Source organism: Molossus molossus, unplaced genomic scaffold, assembly GCF_014108415.1.
Source record: "Molossus molossus isolate mMolMol1 unplaced genomic scaffold, mMolMol1.p scaffold_m16_p_11, whole genome shotgun sequence".
Taxonomy (NCBI): domain Eukaryota; kingdom Metazoa; phylum Chordata; class Mammalia; order Chiroptera; family Molossidae; genus Molossus; species Molossus molossus.
The window spans coordinates 69,115,528-69,136,425 of record NW_023425346.1 but is presented as its reverse complement, the minus strand read 5'-3'; the positions used below and the strand labels follow the sequence as shown (position 1 = coordinate 69,136,425).

General features: G+C 42.3%; 1 protein-coding gene across 4 annotated transcripts in view; it reads left to right on the top strand.

Annotated features, from left to right (window-relative positions):
- Positions 1-13,690, top strand: part of UBE2E3 (ubiquitin conjugating enzyme E2 E3) — a 114,123-nt gene extending 100,433 nt beyond the window's left edge. For all 4 annotated transcript variants that reach the window (XR_004958628.1, XR_004958629.1, XR_004958625.1 and 1 more), the window contains one exon: positions 13,530-13,690. The gene's annotated coding sequence lies outside the window, so the exon portion shown is untranslated. The remainder of the gene's footprint in view (positions 1-13,529) is intronic.
- The last annotated feature ends 7,208 nt before the right edge of the window (positions 13,691-20,898 follow it).

The following is a 20,898-nucleotide window of genomic DNA, read 5'->3' as shown; positions in this document are numbered from 1 at the left end:
TCAGACTAGAGGAAGCTACATATAATCTTAGAATTTAAATAGCAGTTTTCCCAAAATTGAGTAAATATACAGGTTATAACTATAAAGTTATGATTGTGGATAAAGATGAAAAGATGTTAGGATGGTGGGATTATGGGTAAATTTAATTTTCTCCTTTATGTGGTAATATTGTTTTTATAATAAATAAAAAATGGTTTGTCCTTTATGGCCCATCTTGTAAAAATCTGTGACAATGTCGGTTTTAGAAAGGCTTGTTTCGTATCAATGAGACACATTGTAAACTACTGAAATTCAAGATTTGGTTGGGTTTGGTTACTTCAAATGTTTCAGTTAAATCAGAACTCAAGGTTAAAGTGGTCGAAGTACAGGGCCATATTTTCAAATTTTTCTGTGAATTTTTAGTGAAAATAGATACTTGCCCAAAGCCCAGCAGGCTGTTCGCTGTAGTGCATTGTCGATGTTAAGTAAATATTGATGACGTGTTTAATAAATGTAGCTCTCTTTAATTTGTGTTTTCATTTTCAATAGTGAAAGATTAAAAGAGTTACCAGTTAAGTTCTAGAGATTTCTTAAATTAAAATTTTTATAGCTATTGCATGCTCGGACCTGTGTTTTGATTTAAAACTGTATACATCAAATAAAAACTGCATGGATCAGATTGAGGTATGAAGTAACCTTTCACATATGCGAGAAAACTTGTACTATTATGATATGTCTCATTTCAAGAAATAACAGTGCAGCCACCAATGAATTATATGTAAAACTTGATGGACAATAATAAAAATTCTACAGCTGATCAATGATTATCAGTTGGAGAAGTTGGGCAAAGTGCATCAGAATTGCCTAGAAAACGTTTAAAAAACCATCCATGTTTTCTTGCCACCATCCCATCCTATAATTGTGAAATTTGGAAACCTGGATTTCCAGATTTAGCAGCGGGGTAAGTGGATGGGGGAGGAAGCAAGAGTGTGCAATTTCAGGACTTTTCAGGGTGCTGTAAAGTCCGGGTGCATATTAGACCTCCAGTCACCCCCACCCCCAGGTGTGTACTTAGTGTAAGTTACTTCTTGGATTCCTGGAGCCACAGAATGCTACTAGCCTAAACCACCTCGAACATTGGGCTTATAGTGGTCTGGAATCATTAGAGTTGGAACAAATCTGGGTGATAGGTCAGTGGAGGGACTAGACTCCCATTTGTTCAATCAATTCTTGTTAAATCTGAAGGAAAAGAATCCAGGTGGAAGACCAAGACCAGCTCAGCCCACCTCCTGTCTGATTTGTAGCATTTCAAAAACTACAGCTCCCACAAAACCTTCATTTTCTCTAACAGTTTTCTCATGGTGCCTAGAATCCCACCAGTAGGGATTCATTCTTTGGCTTAAAATATATTTCCAGAAATTTTTCATTTTTAATACCGATATTATAGGAATCCATAACACACAGAGCCCAAGCTCATTGGCTCTGAAAAAGCACTCCCTACCCCCACCCCTGGCTGAAGCCGGTGTTTGGGTAAATGGTGATTCAGATAGAGCAGAGCGGACAGGAGCCCCGGAGGCTCCAGCTACTGCTTGGGAGGACAGGCGGATGGGCAGGGGTTGATTGCCCACGGGAGTCCCTCCAGGAGAGCAGAAGCTCAAGTTCCAACTAAAATTCAGATTCTGACTGTAGGTCTGGGGGAGGAGAGTCCGCAGTTCTAACAAGCCACCACCCCCCCCCCCCCCCCGGTGATGTCCACGTCGCTGGAGGAACATAATGTATGTCTAGAGCAAGTCCTATACTGTAACCCAGCACACAGGGTCAGTGAGACCGGAAGTTCTTGCACTTGGGTGAGATTCGGAATCGCCTGGAGAGGTTGTTCAAACAGATTTCTGGGCCCTGTCTCAGATATTCTCATTCAGTAGGTGGGGGCGCGAGTGTAGACAGCATCTCCAAGCCACATCTGCAACCCTGGGCCTGACGTCCCAGGTTGTGGGGGCTTCCTGACATGCTGCAAAGGTGAGCCCCGCATCCTCACTTTTTGCCAAAAAAAAAAATAGCAGCTCTTGCCATTCAAGCTCTCTTGTTCTTGTCTTTGCAAACTCAGCCACACACAGGAAGGTGAAGGTTTGTACTGCTGGTCTGCATCCTCAGTGATCGGGAGGGTAAGGAGTAGGAATTCCGTAGGCACAGGACCTGAAAATCATTTAGATCTTAATTTTCTGGTCAGAGTGGGTTGAATTACTTGAAATCCACCATTTAGGGATATTCTGCAGGTGTTAAGAATGATACTGTCTTAAATGTTGCAGGCTTTTCTTGGCAGTTCTCTCCAAAACTTTGATAGAAATATTTTAAGAATTTGAAAATTCTTACTTAAAAAAATTTTCTTTTTCTTTATTGATTTTTAAAGAGAGAAGAAGGGAGAGGGAGAGAGACATAGAAACATGAATGAGAGAGAACATCGATCAGCCGCCTTCTGCATCCCCCCCACTGGGGATTGGGCCCACAACCTGGGCATGTGCCCTGACCAGGAATTGAACCTGTGACCTCCTGGTGCATGGGTCGAAGCTCAGCCACTGAGGCACACCAGTGGGCTCTTATTTATTTATTTATTTTTTTAATTTAAGAATTTAACACATTGAAAATGTATTAAAAATCATCCATAGGCAACTGGAAGAAACTTCTTAAAGTTCTTACCTAAGAATATTGCTTATTCTATTGTTAAGTTAAAGGGTGAAGACAGGGCTAAATATAAAACTATTTTAACTTAAAATAAGTTCACTTGAAAGAAATTTCGGTTTTAATTATTATCGCAACTCCTTAAAATACGCAACTGTTACTCAAATGTTTTCAACTAGCTCTTTTCTTTCCGTTTTAATCAGTTCTTCAGTAAATTTGGATGTGTTGTTATTAGTATTGTTATGAGAAAATAGGGTTATAGTCCCTTGATCTTATTACTTTATTATTTTCCATCTGAACAACTGTAAGCCTACTTTGCCCACCCTGTGTAGCCACCCTGTTTGAGCTGTGGTGAGCTGTGAGTTGTGAAATGTCTCTCAGTGGGCATGCATTTAAGAACAGTAGCTTCCTTCGCTGAGGATCTGCGAAAGAACTGATAATCCGTGCTCCGTGCCACAGCTGGGTATTCTGGCTGGCACGAGCTAAGACATCTCGTGTACAACGGTGTAACGTGTACAGTAGCAGCTACAGTACTACACACTGCTGGCCCAGGCTGGTCTGCTCGCAGGGCTCATCTGAACCAGCTACCCAAAGCACCTCCTTCTTCCACACTCACAGAACCTCTAGCTCATCGACTACAGTGGGTGGATTTCTTAGGTGACTTCCAAGATTAATAGTTTAGTTACATTGCATACTGTCCTATCCCTAGAAAAGATTTACAAGTGGGAAAGCTTTTCTGCCCCCTGACCCACCCCATTACATGCTCCCATGCTCCTGCCTTAGTAGAAACCACTTCAGTCTGTAATCAGGGTCTTTTTCTCATGCGTGTCTGACTCTCTTCCCCACCTGGGCTTGGGCAGCCCATGGACACAAAGACCATGCTTGTCATCTTACTCTTCATCGTGTGCCCACTGCCCATGATAGTGGTCGTAGCTCAAGAAATACTTCTTGCCCTGGCCGGTTTGGCTCAGCGGTTAGAGCATCGGCCTGTGGTCCGGAGAGGCCCGGGTTCGGTTCCCGCTAAGGGCATGTACCTCGGTTGCAGTTTGTCCCCGGCCCTGGTTGGTTGTGCGGGTGGCAGCCACTCGATGTGTCCCTTTCACATCGATGTTTCCCTCTCTCTCTCTTCCTCTCTCTCCCTCCTACTCTGTCTGTACAAAAAATGGAAAAATGTCCTCGGATGAGGATTAAAAAAAAAAAAAAAAAAAGTAAAATGAAGAAATGCTTCTTGTTATTGCTGTTAAAGCATTAGGTAACAGATACTATTTCCCTCGGTCAGCAGCCGTGGGGGCCATTCGGAGTGTGTATTATTAGTTATTTCATTTGTTCTTTCCTCAAATTTCTCTCTAGTTCAAATAAAGGACAGGTGATTGCTCAGAAGGCTCAACTGCCATATTTCTTCTGTGCAACTGGCTACTTTGACTTCCTCTGACGGACTTCTGGGCCCAGGCCTGGGGCCCTGGCCCGCTGCCCACACCTCGGGCGGCGGGAGCTGGGAGGTCTGGCAGAGCCAACCTTCCCAACGTTTCATGAGATGCGGTTTTTGCTCCCACTCCCAGCCGCCCCTCTGAGCTGGGGACTGTTGTAAATCTTGTTTGTGTCATCCTAGACTACAAGTAGGCTCTTTGGAAGCAGCATTGGCATTTTTCTATGTTCAGTATCTAACCTGTTGGCCGACACATTTTTGTGTCCTTAATACATTCTTGTGGAGAAGTGCATTTGAGGGGTTATCTTCTACTTCTGTGCGACCCCAGGCTTTGGTTCTGTTTCTTTTGGTGATATTGAACTCCCCAGAGCGATGATCGAAGGGGCTAGCTAGCCAGGAACACAGTTTCTCCTGCTTCTGAAGTTGTTTTGTACCATGCTTAACCCAAGCCGGCCTGAGCACTCTCCCGCCCGCTCCAAGCAGGTGTGCGCTCACCCGCCAGGCTGTGTGCTGCCCAGCTGTGTGCCAGGTCCTCCGCCCAGCCAGCAGCATGCCCCCCTCCCTGGCACCATTTCTTGTGGGGGAGGGGAAGGGGATGCTTGGCTAAGAAAATTGGCATTAAGGGTATATATGGAAGCAAATATTTACATTACATTTATTCCCACATTTAGGATGACTTGGTGTAGAGAGATAATGTTTTAAGATTTTTATGAGTTTAAAATTAAAAGATATTATCTAGGTCAAGTTGCATTCATACTGTCTTAGACCATCTGATAGTTTCAATTTCTTTTCGTTTAAATAGGACAAATTTGTTTTTAGACCTTAAGAACATTATTGGCTTTTTCCTACCCCAATTTTCATCAAGATAGTACCTCCCCTTCCTCTAATTTCTCTACTCCTATTATATATTTTACAGTAAATTACTTACCCTCTCTGTGGTTTCAATTCTCCATCTTCACAGGGCTGCAGGAAGGCTCGAATAGGATCGGTTGTGAAGAGCGTGGCATGACTGCCATAGCCTGCTCATAGGGGCTCCCTCAATGTCGGCGTTGTGGTTTTTGGATGTACACTATATCAGGAAACTCCTTATAGTCCTGATTTTCAGGAAGGGGGCCCTAGTTCCTAAATCTGACTAGCCTAGTTCTTTTTCGAGTTCTAATTTCATGTTAACTGTACCCACTCCATTCCTCGTAGGGGGGCTTATTATTTCTTTGGCATAAGCATTTCCAACCATAAATGAACTTTAAAAAAAATGCTACTGAAGATGGAATATTAAGCCAGTAAGTAACGTGTCACAGAAAAGCCACCTCCTGATGTTGCAGAAGGAATCAATGCCTCCGCCTGAACCCCAGCACCCATGGTCGTAAGATCACGAAGCTGTCTTGTGTTTGGCAAATGTTTGAATAAATCTTCTCATCATTAAGCCCTAAGTGTGTTTAGCCCTGAGGACAGGTCTCCGGGACCTTTTACGATGGCCCAATGCTTGGGGCTCACGCATGTGGCCTTTCTTTTCCTACCAGTTCTGAGTTCCCTGCTGCTGGGTATATAACTGTGCTCAGTGATGGACAATGACACCTTCAAAATTTGGTGGTAGGAATTAGCAACAGCAAGAATAGGGCAACACAATTCTTCCTGGTTTTTTGTCGCTTTATATTTTGCATAATTGTATTTTTTTTAATATCTAGGTCTGTTGTTTATAGCAGATAGATTGATGTCTGAAAATCACTTACCAAATATGTATTGATTTTCTAACATGTAGGAACATAAAGTATTTAGTGGACCCAAGGTAAGGAGGTAGGGTAGCTATACTTCAAGTTAAGTCATTTGAAATGTTCTTCAGTCTTAAATGCATAATTCAGGGTTTCATACTTTTAGAGAATTTTTTTTCTCTGAAAATGTCTTTCGATTTCTTTTTCTAGGCCTCTATATTTCTAATTAGCATAGATGCTCTTTGAATACTCATAGGAAAGTTCTTTTTGGTCAAGTTGAAACAATGGCTTCATTTTATCTGGCCTAAGACCTGTGAAAGGGGCGATTCATCACCACTTCCTGAGGGGCAGTTTCCTGGGGGTGAGCTGGGATGGGCGTTGTTCGCACGATGGCCTTAGGAGCCTCAAAGGAGGACAAGAGGCATTGATTATGTACGTTAACTATGGCAGCCATGCTCAGGACTCCACGCAGAACTTGTGTTGAAAGGTCACTCTTGAATTCCTATGTCGGGGTTCAGATGAGGAAGAAACTGAACTATCGGGAGTCATCAAGTTGTATGAAGGACTGATAGACTAGGTGGCAGGCAGTTAGGTTTTTAGGAGCAAAATTGATAGACTTGATGACTAATTGGATAGGAAACATAAAGAAGGGGATGGATTTTTAAGAATAACCCTGAACCTTCTAGTTTGGATGACATGCTACGCAGTCATACTATCAATCAAGACAGGAAATATTCATCAGTAAATCAATAAACGACAAGTGTTGGCGAGGGTGTGGAGAAAAGGGGACCCTTGTGCACTATTGGTGGGAACACAAACTGGAGCATCCGCTGTGGAAAGCAGTCTGGAGTTACATCAAAAGATCAAAAATGGAACTGACATTTAACCTAGTGATCCACTTATGGAAATATATCTGAAAAAATCTGAAACACTAATTCAAAAGAATGTATGCACCCCTATGTTCATTAAAGCATTATTATTATTTTTTTTTATCCTCACCCGAGGATATTTTTCCATTTTTTGTACAGATAGAGTGGGAGGGAGAGAGAGGAAGGGAGAGAGAGAGAGAAACATCGACATGAAGGGACACATCGAGTGGCTGCCACCCACACGACCAACCAGGGCCGGGGACAAACTGCAACCGAAGTACATGCCCCTAGCGGGAACCGAACCCGGGTCTCTCCGGACCGCAGGCCGAAGCTCTAACCGCTGAGCCAAACCGGCCAGGGCTAAAGCATTATTTTTAATAGCTAAGATTTGGAAGCAGCCCAAGTGCCCATCAGTAGATGAGAGGATAAAAAAGCTGTGGTACATTTACACAGTGGAATACTACTTGGCCATAAAAAAAGAAAATCTTACCCTTTGCAACAGCATAGATGGACCTGGAGAGCATTAAGCTAAGTGAAATAACCCAGTCAGAGAAAGACAAGTTACATATGATTTCACTCATATGTGGAATCTAATGAACAAAATCAACTAACAAGCAAAACTCAGACAGACTCAGATAGGCAGCAGGCAGGTGTCAGGTGGCAGTGGGGGGACTGGGTGGTGGGGTGGAGGGATTGAGCAAAAAGGAGAAAAAAACTCATAGACGTGGACAACAGGGTGGTGATTGCCAGAGGGAGTGAGGAGGTGGAGGAGGGTATTGGAGAGATAAATAGTGATGGACAGAGACTTGACTTGGGGTGGTGAACACAAGACAGTGTATAGACGATGTGTTATAGAACTATGCACCTGAAACCTGTATAGTTTTGTTAACCAGTGTCACCCAAAAAAATTCAATAAAAGAGGGGAGGATATATTACTAAGGAAGGAAGTATAAGACTAAGAAAGGGTGAGAACTCACTACTACTATGCCTTGTCATATCCTTATGGGATTTCTTTGATTTTGCTAAAACAAAACAAAACAAAACAAAACAAAACAAAACAAAACAAAACACCTCTCAATACAGGAGAATTTGAGACTAATTTGCCCAAGATTACAAAGATAAACTGGCAGAATCAGGGTTCAAACTCAGAACCTGTAAGTCCGCAGTTCTGAAAATGACCCTGTGGCCTGGCCAGTGTGGCTCAGTGGTTGAGCATCGACCCATGCACCAAGAGGTTGCCAGTTCTGTTCCTGGTCAGGGCACATGCCCAGGTTGTGGGCCCAATCCCCAGTGGGGGGCATGCAGGAGGCAGCCAATCAATGTTCTCTCTCATCGGTGTTTCTATCTCCCTTCCTCTCTCTCTAAAATCAATAAAGAAAAAAAAATTTTTTTTAAATGATCATGTCTACTGAAATGCCAGAATGATGAATAATTATCATAAGGGCCAGTGTCTGCAACAGCCGGTCCACTCACACTTTCTCAATTTGCATCAAATGCTGACTATTTAATTAAAGAGAAATGTACCACACAATTGAATCACCAAAAATATAGCACTGAAGTGTTTTGCTAATTATCAATTTGCACAGGCCTTGAAACTGAATATCAAATGTTCTTGTACTGAACCAATTGTCAGTCTTATGAACTTGTTATATTGAACCTTCCATAGTGGAAATTTTTGTATTAGAAATCTTTTCCTATCCAGTACAACATGCTATTTCAGACATGACTCACTGCCTCAATACCCTGGTTGGCTCAGGCCCTGAACAATATTGGAGGGAGACTCATCAACATTATTTCTGTTTCTCATTATTGAGAGCACATGGCCTGTGTTGTCCAAGGTTCAAAGCTGTATTTCTTAAAAGGTGGTCCCATAACTCATCATCTGGTTTGATAGTTAATATATGGGTGTTTGGGCCTCACTCCAAATGTACTCCAATGCATTATTGTAAAGTGATCCAATAATCTTTATTTCAGTACATGTCTAATATGATTTTCATATACACTAACTTTGAAACAACTGGTCAAGACCTATGTACACAGGTCACTGTTGCAATTCAGTATCCTTGACAGTAGAGGCTTCGTTCCAGGGTGACCGGCAAGAACAGGTCCTTGGAAGTATTTTTTCTACAACTATCAATTGTTCATTTTTCTTCCATATATTGTGAGATATACAGGGGCATGAAAAGAAAAAAGGCCTTTTTATTTGCCTGTAATCGTTGCTGCAGTCAAGAGACTTAGAACAACAGCCTTCTTAAGAGGTGCCCTTTGCTGGTTAAAAGTGTATGTGCTTTGGTGAGAGGGGTATTTTATAGTCCATAAAACACTGGTGTTCCATTTTCATGGCATTATTATTTTTTTTAACATTTCTGTAGTTGTAGTCTGCAGTGATTTCTGTTGGATTTAGCCAAGAATATTTTCCTCCCAAGTAAGGCACTATTATAGTGCTGTGCTGCCCGAACACAATGCTTAGTCAGCAAACTGGAAGCAAATATGTCCCACAGCATGTCATCATCACTCGAATGTCTTGGACATTGTCACATGAAGCCCAAAGTGATCGAGACAAAGCAAAGCATAATGTGTCTGTAGACAGCTTTGTGGCTCCAAAACGCCAATATTTTTACATTTATGGAGTGATCAATAAAATGGATGCACCTATCCATGTTAAAGGAGTGAGTTGTAGATTGAAGACCCTTAGCCAAAAAGATGCTGTGCCCAGAAAATGATACTTCATACTAATAGGAAGCCCTTTTCAAGAGATGCTTCACTGAGCATTTGGCAAATACGCGCAGCAGAGGTGGGTGCTCTACCACTCACTGTTGGAGCCCGAGTCCCACCCTCCCCAAATAACATGTGTTGTAGCTTATGATTATGATAAAGATTAATTTAGGAGTATTAGCCAAAGCATTGTGACAAAGAATTAGCATAAAACCTCAAAGAAATGAAAACTAGATTTGATGTTATGAGTGATTCTGCCTGAACATTGAGCCGAAAAGTTGAATAACTCAGACAACTTCCTAGTCGTTTGTCTCTACAACATTAACAAGGACACACTCCGATGCTATAGGTTACTTTTACTGAATGTATGGATCGCTGACGTGGTCTAGGGGCTAAGGTGTATGCGTATGAAAAGGTAAAGGTTCATCGTCAAATTAACGACACACACATAGGTCCTACAAGGGGAGGGATCAGGAAGGCTTGGTGGAAGAAGAGGCTACTTCCACAAGGTGAACCTTGCATGGAAATTAAACAGGGAGCAGGAAGTGGGAGAAGACAGTGCTAATACCCCTGGTAATGATGAAGAAGTGCATTTGGTAGATGATGTGTTGAGAAATAGTTGTGGTAAAATACTGGCATTGAGGAGGGAGAAATAAGGTTGAAAGAAGGAATTCATTGAAAACCACTAGATTCCTTGAGACTGTGGGGCACACCTGCACCTTCCACCCCGGAATCTTAAAGTATATGCTCCTGATATTACCAGACAAAAGGGGGTCTGTTTGTCTGCACACATCAAAGCCCAATAAAACAGAAACAGGTGCTTTCAGCCAAAAAAGTAAGGATTTGTGTTTAGGAAGTGACCCACACTTAGAGTAACAGGGGAGCTAATACTAGGAGACCTGGCTTCCCAATGACTTTCGGGGGGCGGTGTCAATTGGGGAGAAAGCATTAATCATGGTGAGTGAGGGGGTTGGGGTCTGGTCAGGGTCAGGATCAGGGTCTCTACTGATTGGTCTGGGCAAGGGAAGGGGGTGATCCCTGCATCTGTTCCTGATGTCAGCCATGGTGTCATCCATCTGGTTTCACTGCTTTTCCGGGTCTGGAGCTGGCACACAACTGAGGCCTACATGTTACTTTTAGTTTGATTAAAACTGTCTTGTGGTCAGTAGACCCAAGCCTTTGTTCCTAAGGTATTTGATGTTGATCAGAACCTTGTTCTGAGGGCTTAATGATGAAGGGGGTAAATGTGCAAGGAGGAGAGGCAGGTGAGTCTGGGTGCTGGATGAGGCCGGTTTGAATCAGCAGGAAAGAAAGGAGAAGTCATATTGCAGAAATGAAGTCTGTGCAGTTAGACTGAGAGCAAACGTCCTCATGTAGCATCCATGAGACAGTCAGCCGGCACTGAACTCAGTGGGAGATGGAGAATAGTTTCCATTACAGCAGAGCAAATACCTCAAAACAGCATCTGCACTTTGTGGGCTGCTCCAGGACCCAGACGACTGGCCCCCCACCTCCTCCCAGCTTCCCTCTGACCTTAACACATCTTTGCCCCTTTTTATCCAGAAGGGAAAAAACAGACGAGAAATCCCTCCCTTTATCTCAGAGCAGCTTCCCAGTCCCCTGGCGTCTTGAGTCCTGCGGGGCAGCCAGCGGGAAGGAAGGCGCACGAGCGGGAAGGAAGGAGCATGAGCGGGAAGGAAGGCGCACGAGCGGGAAGGAAGGCGCACGAGCGGGAAGGAAGGAGCATGAGCGGGAAGGCGCACGAGCGGGAAGGAGCACGAGCGGGAAGGAAGGAGCACGAGCGGGAAGGAAGGCGCACGAGCGGGAAGGAAGGCGCACGAGCGGGAAGGAAGGAGCATGAGCGGGAAGGCGCAGGAGCAGGAAGGAAGGAGCACGAGCGGGAAGGAAGGAGCACGAGCGGGAAGGAAGGCGCACGAGCGGGAAGGAAGGCGCACGAGCGGGAAGGCGCAGGAGCGGGAAGGAGCACGAGCGGGAAGGAAGGAGCACGAGCGGGAAGGAAGGAGCACGAGCGGGAAGGAGCACGAGCGGGAAGGAGCACGAGCGGGAAGGAGCACGAGCGGGAAGGAAGGAGCACGAGCGGGAAGGAAGGCGCACGAGCGGGAAGGAAGGCGCACGAGCGGGAAGAAGGCGCACGAGCGGGAAGAAGGCGCATGAGCGGGAAGGAAGGAGCACGAGCGGGAAGGAAGGAGTACGAGCGGGAAGGCGCACGAGCGGGAAGGAAGGCGCACGAGCGGGAAGGAAGGCGCACGAGCGGGAAGGAAGGAGCACGAGCGGGAAGGAAGGCGTACGAGCGGGAAGGAAGGCGCACGAGCGGGAAGGAGCACGAGCGGGAAGGAAGGCGCACGAGCGGGAAGGAAGGAGCACGAGCGGGAAGGAAGGCGCACGAGCGGGAAGGAAGGCGTACGAGCGGGAAGGCGCACGAGCTGGAAGGAAGGCGCACGAGCGGGAAGGAAGGAGCACGAGCGGGAAGGAAGGCGTACGAGCGGGAAGGAAGGAGCACGAGCTGGAAGGAAGGCGCACGAGCGGGAAGGAAGGAGCACGAGCGGGAAGGAAGGCGTACGAGCGGGAAGGCGCACGAGCGGGAAGGCAGGCGCACGAGCTGGAAGGAAGGCGCACGAGCGGGAAGGAAGACGGGAAGGAAGGAGCACGAGCGGGAAGGAAGGAGCACGAGCGGGAAGGAAGGAGCACGAGCGGGAAGGAAGGCGCACGAGCGGGAAGGAAGGAGCACGAGCGGGAAGGAAGGCGTACGAGCGGGAAGGCGCACGAGCGGGAAGGCAGGCGCACGAGCTGGAAGGAAGGCGCACGAGCGGGAAGGAAGACGGGAAGGAAGGAGCACGAGCGGGAAGGAAGGAGCACGAGCGGGAAGGAAGGAGCACGAGCGGGAAGGAAGGCGTACGAGCGGGAAGGCGCACAAGCGGGAAGGCAGGCGCACGAGCGGGAAGGAAGGAGCACGAGCGGGAAGGAAGGAGCACGAGCGGGAAGGCAGGCACACGAGCGGGAAGGAGCACAAGCGGGACATCCTCCTGAACAGACAGTCCTCTCGCTAAGAGAAATTCGCGCGCCAGCTGTTAAAGTCCATATTAAAAATTAACCTTATTACTGCCAGCTGTCGGAGGGGAGGGAGGAAGAGGGGGCTGGATGACAGAGGGTGAAGGGAGTAGCCATGGAACATACATGCATAACCCATAGGCAGACAACAATGAGGTGATGGCCAGAGGGAGGGGGAGCAGGGCTGGGTTGGGGTGGGCAAAGGAGGGGGGATGGGGACATCTGGAATAGTGTCAACAATAAAAAAAAAGTTTAAAAAATTAACTGTATTACACATACAATGACAAACAAGGAATATAACAAAAACATTTTCTCTAGCTCTTCCTCCTCACTTGTTCCTGTAGCTCAATTCTCTACTTCACTAACTTGGACACTCTATTTACATTCCTTTTCTAAATGGCAGTCATTTTATTTCTGGGTGATCAGGGTTCTCTCCTTCCCTCCTTCCCTCCCTCTTCTCCCCCCTCCCCCTGCCTCTTCCCCTCCCCCTCATCTCTTCCCCCCTCTCTTTTCTCCCCTCCTTCCCCTGTGATGAGAGATGAAACCCCCCTGCCAGGAAGAGTCACTTAAGACCTCATGTCCTTTAAACTGCTCCCTGGAAGCAACTAATATTCATGACTTCTTGTCCCACATGATTTGGCTTTTACATTTACATACGTTCTCTTATTTAATTATCTGCATAACCATGTGAGAGAGGTATAATTACCCTCATTTTTATAGACATGGGAACACAAGACTAGAAATGAAATAACCTGTCCAAGACAATACAGCAAAGTCAGGGCAGAATAAGAATGAGAAAACAACTCTGTCTTCAGGGATTAGAACCCTAGATGGAGGCCTTACTACTTTCTACTATTGCAGCTTCTCTCCCAGACATTTCTTTCCTCTTTGGCTTGTGTGAAAGAAGATCGCAGCTGTGTTTAATGTGGACCTAACCATCAGCATGGCATCTCTTACATTACTATTAAAAGTTAAATCCTTGAACCAACGTGCCTCACATCAACGATCCTCTTATGCATTTCTCTGTACTGCAGTCCCTCAAAATCCTAACCGATTCATCTTTGCTTTTCTGTTTTTTGTCTAAAGACTGTAGAACATATTCCATGTAACTTAGGTCAGACTCATCCCTCTCAGCCTTCAGCTCCATGAGATCATCTTAACTTTCAATCAGAGTCCATGACCTGCCCCTGCCTTTGGAGATGCTGGATGCGTCCGGATCAGGAGCTTTTCCATAGCCCGAAAAATAGGTACATAACATAGGATTTTCTTCTCTTCTTGAGTTTTCTAAATTATGTTTGATTGTTGATGCAAAAGTAGTAACACTGTCTGAAGTTAGAAAGGTATGTAGAGGAAATATTTAAGACAGTTACAAACAGAGGAAAAGAAAGGGGTGTGAAGGGAGGTAAGTTTTTTGTACTTAGACTGGTGAAAGGTTGGCACTGGTGGTAAGCAGTGATACATTATGTGTATATGTAATGTAATACCTAAAGCCATCACTAAGATAATATGCAAAGAGTTACACTCAGAAACATGGTGGATGAATCAAAATACGATTCTAAAAAATGTTGACGTAACTCAGAAAGGCAGGGAAAGGAAAACATGAAAAACAGAACAAACAAAACAAGAAATAAAAGGCATACTTACACCTTAACATATCAATACTTACACTAAATATAAAGTTATACATACACCAATTAAAAGACAAAAATTGGCAAAATAGATTAAAAAAAATTATCCACTATTTATTGCCTGTAAGAAACTCACTTAAAATGTAATGATATAGGCAGGTTGAAAGTAAAACAATGGAAAAATACATATTGTGCTAACATTATTAAAGGAAAACAGGAGTGGCTATTAATATTGGAAAACTAGACTTTAGATCAAAGACAATTACTAGATACAGCGTGGGACATTATATAATGATAAAAAAGACAGAGTAACCTTAAATATGTATACACCAAACAATAGAGATACAAATATGTGAAGCAAAAGCCAATAAAACTGAAAGGAGAAATAGACAAATCCACAATTGGAGTTAGAGACTTAGACTCCCTTATCTTACCAACTGAGAGAGCTACAAAGAAAATCAGCAAATATATAAAATAACTCAACAACACCATCAACCAACAGGAGCTCCCTGACATTTGACCAACATTCTACCCAACACTAACAGAATGCATATCCTTTTCAAATGCCCACAGACTATTTACCAAGATAAAACAATCCACTACCGTAAGACAAACTTGAACACATTTATAGAACTGCAATCATACAGCGTGTGTTTTCTGACCACAATAGTATCAAACTAGAAATCAATAACAGAGAAATCAGAACATTTCCAAATAATCAGAAACTAAACACTACACTTTTAAATAATCAAAGGCTCAAAGAGGAAGTCTTAGGAGAAATTAAAAATATATTAAACTGAGTGAAAATAAATATGCAAAGTATTAGGACTATGATACAGCTAAAACAATGCTGAAAGTTATGGCACTAAATATTTATACAGTATTTGAATGTTTTGGAAAAGAGGAATGGTATCAAATCAATAATCTAAGCTCCCACCTGAAGAAAGTAAAAAAGAAGGACAAAATAAACCAAAGCAAGCAGAAGAAAAATAATAAAGATAGAAGTAGAAATCAATATCATTGAAAACAGAAAAGAGTAGAAAAAAAAATCAGTGAAAATAGGAGCTCGTTTCTTGAGATCAACATTTACAAATCTCTAGTAATACTGACAAAAAAAAAAAAAAAAGACTAAAATCACTAATATCAGAAATGGAAAATAAGATACCACTACACATTTTACAGACATCAAAAGAACAATAAGAGACTCAATACTACAGACATAAATTTGACAAGTTAGATAAAATGGGCAAATTCTTCAAAAATCACAAGCTACTACATCTCACCCAATAAAAAATAGATAATTTGAATTCTCCTATGACTATTAAGAACTTTTAATTAATAATTAAAATACTTCGTGAAACAGAAATCTCCAGCTTCAAATATTTTCACAAGAAAATTCTACCAAATATTTAAAGAAGAATTCACACCACTTCTACACAATCTCTTCCAGAAAAGAGATAAAGGAACACTTCCAATTTACTTATATAAAGCTAGTAATAACCTGATACCCAAACCACAGAAAGAACAAAAAAGAAAAGAAAAGAAAACTAGACCAGTACCTCTCACGAATATAGACACAAAAATAATTAACAAATATAATTCAGCAATATCTACAAAGAATTCATTATGACCAAGTGGGTTTCATTCCAAGTATGCAAGGCTGTTTCAATAGCTGAAAATTAATCAGTGTAGTCCACTATTTTGGTAAAAGAAAAAAGGAAGTCACATGATTGTATCAATTGCTGCAGAAAGAGCACAGAATAAAATTCAGCCTTTGACTTTATCAGGCCTTCAAGTGATTGGATGAGGCCCACCCAACTGAGGAGGGCAATCTGCTTTATTCAGCCTACAGATTCAAATATTATTCTCATCCAGAAACACCCTCACAGACACACCCAGAATAATATTGAACCAAATATCTGGGAGCCCTATGGCTCAGTCAAGTAAATAACATGAATATCAACAAAAGAAGAAAAGAGACCTATCAATGTTAGAAAGTTTTTATCAGGTCCTGAAACAAAAGTCAAGCGTTTCGATGCATTCTCTTTAGTCGGGTGGTGAATGGTAGAAGCATTTCCTCATCTGTGCCTCCTTCATGCTGGGCTGTTTTCCTTGGTATTCTCAATGCGCTTCTCTGTCCCATGACCTCAGCTTCCACAGATCTCATGATCCAAAACCTGTTGAGTCTTTTTTTCCCCTTTCTAACCCTAGTTTTAGCATCCCTGGACTGCTCAGAGTTTTCTCTAGGATTTCTCAGAGATTTTCATTTTGTGAAGTTCCCAAAATAATGAACAGCAAAGTCAAGAGTACAGAAATCATGGTGTATATTAAATGTCTGTATTTGACAAATGAACATTATTTTGTCTGTTAATCTTCACCCAAGGATAGGTCTTCATTGATTTATAGAGAAAGTGGAAGAGAGGAAGGGGAAAGAGAGAAACATTGATGTGAGAGACAAATTGATTGGTTGGTTGTCTCCCTCACCGAACCTGCAACCCAGGTACCAGAATCGAACCTGCATCCCTTTGGTCCTTCAGCTGACACTCTAGCAGCTGAGCCAAACCGGCCAGGGCACAAATGAACATTTTAACACAAAAATGTCCAATAGACCTTATTCTTCTGCCAGTTGTATTACCTCTCCCTGTGGCTATGGGTGTGGTCTCACTGGGAAGACAATGGCTAGCATCTGAAGGCACAGTTCTTCGTGGAGATTGAGCTGAGTCCTAAAGGTCCTGGTCTTATTTCTCCTCTTTTAAATAATGTATACTTCTTCCCTGCTTCTTTTTACCTTCTAACAGTTCTTGAATTTTCTACCTTTAGATATCTGGTGAGCAACTAACACTGCCCAATGTACCTGTCTCATTGTCCAAGGTGTTCAGCCCGGAGCGGAGGGGCTGAAACACCCAGAGTCCCCCAGGGAGGACAGTCCTCAGTCCGGGTTTGCAGGGCTGGTCAAACTGTGCGAGTGAAATGATGTTAGTATTGTATTACTTTAATTTTATGCCTTTTGCAAATAATTTATTGGACTACTGTATTTCTTTTTATAGAGAAAAATTGAAACTTCATATTTTTAACAGTTATATTAAATTTACATTTAATTCAATGAGACAAATATTTCTTCAAATGAAAAAATTCAGTGGTAGTTTTATTGATTAAAATAATCTTATGTTTTAATCAATTGCATTGATTAAAAATAATCACGTAATAGTTTCTCTTAATCATGTACTAATTTTTAGGTTTAAAATGGGTTTATTTAGTTTCGAATGGGGAGTACATCTCTGTGGTTTAAAGTACAAAATGTCCTTCCCACCTTGGCTTCCAGCTCACCCAGTTCCCCTCTGGAGCTAGTTTTTCCAACGTTTTGTCTGTCTAGAGAGACTATACATGTAAAAGAAAACTTTTTTTGTACAAGTACTAGTAATATGCAACACACGTTCTATTACATCTCGCTTTCCCCTCCGCTTCACCAAATATGGAGTGTTCGACAGCAGAACCAAGACGTGTTGCATTCTTTATGCCATAATTTATGTGTAAATAGCTCTACTGATCAACAATAATGCTATTACAAGTAATTGTCTAATTTTGTACATATGTCATTTCATCTGCATAGGTAAATATATCTGTAGGATAGATTCCTAGAAACACACCTTTTAATTTTTTTGAACAGGCAGTTTTGTCAACTGTAGAATTTTATGTACTTGGTAAATGCACATAGCAAAATGGTTTTTTAAAAATATGTCTTTATTGATTTTTTCAGAGAGAGAGGAAGGGAGAGAGAGAGAGAAAACATCAATGTCAGAGAGATACATCTATTGGCTGCTTCCTGCACGCCTTTGTACCCTGACGGGGAATCGCACCGGGACCTCTCAGTCCCTGGGACAATGCTCAATCCACTGAGCCACACCGACTGGGTGCAAAATGGTTTTAAATAATGTTTTAAGTTTAGATGATAACATTCTATGAATTGTATGAGGACATAGATCTTAAGACCTGAAAATTATGTGTGTACTTGTTTTTGTTGGTTTTACTTTCTTCTTTTTCTGTTTTTCTTTTTATATTCTTTCATCTCTGTTTTTCTCTCCCTTTTTTCCTTGTTTTTCCCCTCCTGTCTTTCTCCTTTCCATTTTTAAATATCACAACAGCTACTATTTGTTTTCTATTAATGGGCAGATTGAGAGCTATGTAGCCACTAGGTGGTGGTACAAGAACATAGGGAGAAATAATTTTGTAAACAGAACAGGAATTAGTTTTGATTTTCTGCTCAGTTTTTGAATTGCTAGACACTTGGGCCCTTAAATGCCTCCTAAGGGATATCATTGTGATTGCTGTTTAGCAGTTGAGCTGACATAAAATTGATGTTGAGCTTTGCAGCAGCTGTTATAGACCACTTTATGTTGATGTTGAGACTTTTAAAAACGCTCATTGCTTGAAAATGTTAACTCTTCTATAGGAGTCTGTTTTCTGAGTGATTTGAAGGTCTTGCTTTTGTTTCTGACTGATTTACAGATCCTACAATGTTACAGTTGAGACTACTTAAAATTTATAATCCTGCTTTATTTAGCTGACTGAATGTTCAGCAAAGAAACAACAATTTCCTAGCTACTTTCTATGGCAACGACAAAAGGCGTCTGCTGACTACAGTTTTACTCTGTTGACTGCAATTTGGTGTTTTATACCAACTCATATCACTGGTCTTCATCTCAATGAGTAAAATGTATATTTTAAATGGTTTTGGAATGTGATGGAAAAGCATTTTCTGTTTGTGGGTTAGCTTAATTAAATTTTGGAAGTCTACCTTACCTCTTTAATATTTCGAATCTGTGCTCAGAAATTTTTGATTAGTTAATGTATCTTAAATCTCACACAGAAAAATGAATCCAGTATAACTATTGAAAGATCTTTGCTTCCATTGGAATTGCATGATTATTTGCAGCTGCTCTGCTGTAGTTCTGTACAGCTTATTCCCTATAGGAGTGTGGTCACTGTGTTGTGTCTCTGCTGGATTTGACAAAGTGGCTATGTTCTGGTTCTCCTGCTTTGTCACAGCATGTTCATGTCACGTGGCCAATCCACATCTTTCTGAGAAGTAACCTTGCCACAAAGTATCACTGACTTGCTTTAATGGGGCAGTTATTTTTGGACAAGTGTTGAGGCATGTCACCTCATTTCCATAGCTGTTGATAGTTCCATATGTCATTTTTACTAGTGCTCATCAGGTTAGAAAATGAAGAAGCAAACATTTTAGCCAACGTGTTTTTTTTTTTAATAGTTGTTATTGATTTTTTTTAGAGAGAGGAAATGAGAAGAGAGAGACATCGATATGATAACATCAATTGGCTGCCTCCTGTGCGCTCCCTGTCCGGGATCAAACCCGCAACTTGGGTGTGTGCTCTGATCCGGAATCAAACTGGAGACCTTTTGGTGTATGGGACAAGGCCTAACCAACTGAGTCACATGGGCCAGGCCTAGCTAACAGGTTTTGATGATAATAGTGCTTTCTTATCATTCAACATGTATAGTCTTGCTAATGAACGTCTATGATCTGATATCCAGCAGTGGTCTGTTATAACATCACCCCTGAATCCTTCATTTAAGTCTCTAAAAGTGTTTGACTAAAAGGAAAAAAATTGCTGCTTTGTACCTGTTTATACATTAGGGGGAAAAAAATCACAAGAGTTCAATTCAGTGGAAAAACACTCACTTAAAAGAAGCCTCCCTTAGATGGTGAAAGTATTACAACACTGTTCCAGGAAATTAAATCAACTGCAGTCGATTCCTCTGTTTTATTAGGAAAGATAGCCCATTTTGGGATCTACAATGTTTAAATCAATTGGATGATAGTGAAATCTGTCCCCCGAAATGGCTGTCACACAGCTTGCAAGCTTTTGTTCAAGAGATTAAGTTTGCATCTCCTCACATTATCTCCTTGTAATTGGAAAACTTTCATTTTGACAGAGAAAATGTGCCAGTATCCCTGTGAGCTTTGCCACAAGCCAATACAGAATGCCATCTGGAGGCTGCATGCCCAGGCCATGCAACAGCCTCCTGTCGGGCTGTATCTGGAACTTTGCGACAGAACAACTAATAGCATCTTAAGCTCCATTTGTCTAGCTCGCTAGTGCTCTTGGCAGAGGTCATAACCAGCAGTGGTTTTGTTGATTTGCTGCATCAAATGTAATTAGCTTACAGCACTCACTGACAGAGGCTCCGATAATGGCGTAAAAGCCTCAGGCTTGAAGGTACCCATTGTGTCCAATTTAAGCTTAGATCAACAAAGACATACTAATTTCATCACTGGAACAATAGAATTGAATCATTTTTGGAGGTGCTTATTTGAGATGACAAGATTTCCTTTCCTTTGGACCTCATTCATAATTGTTTTATTTTTCGTTTTTGGTCACTGGCTTCCAGGGAAGGGGTTGACACTCCCTGCTAGGAAAGAGAGTGTCGTGTGTACACAAGTCGTGTGTCTGAACCTTGCCTTGGAGTACGTTTGTGGGAAATGATGAGACTTTTTTATCAGGTTACAACAAATAACTGAACTCTGCCAGTTTCACCCTCACAGTAGAGGTGACATTATCGCTGACCCTTTAACCCTTGCTTACTGGAAAACTCCATAGTACAAGAAGCCTTGGTTATAAATGAGTCAGTTTCAGGGTCTGAGTAAGATGGAGAAACCATTACTTGGGGTTAAATTTAGGGCAAAGCTGGGCCCAGAGCACAAGATAGACTTTGGCTGTAATAAATAGCTGTAAGGAGAAGACATAAAAGAATTTCTGCTTACTGCAGAGAAGAAAAATTCAGCAGAAATCAGGTCGAAAGGTTTC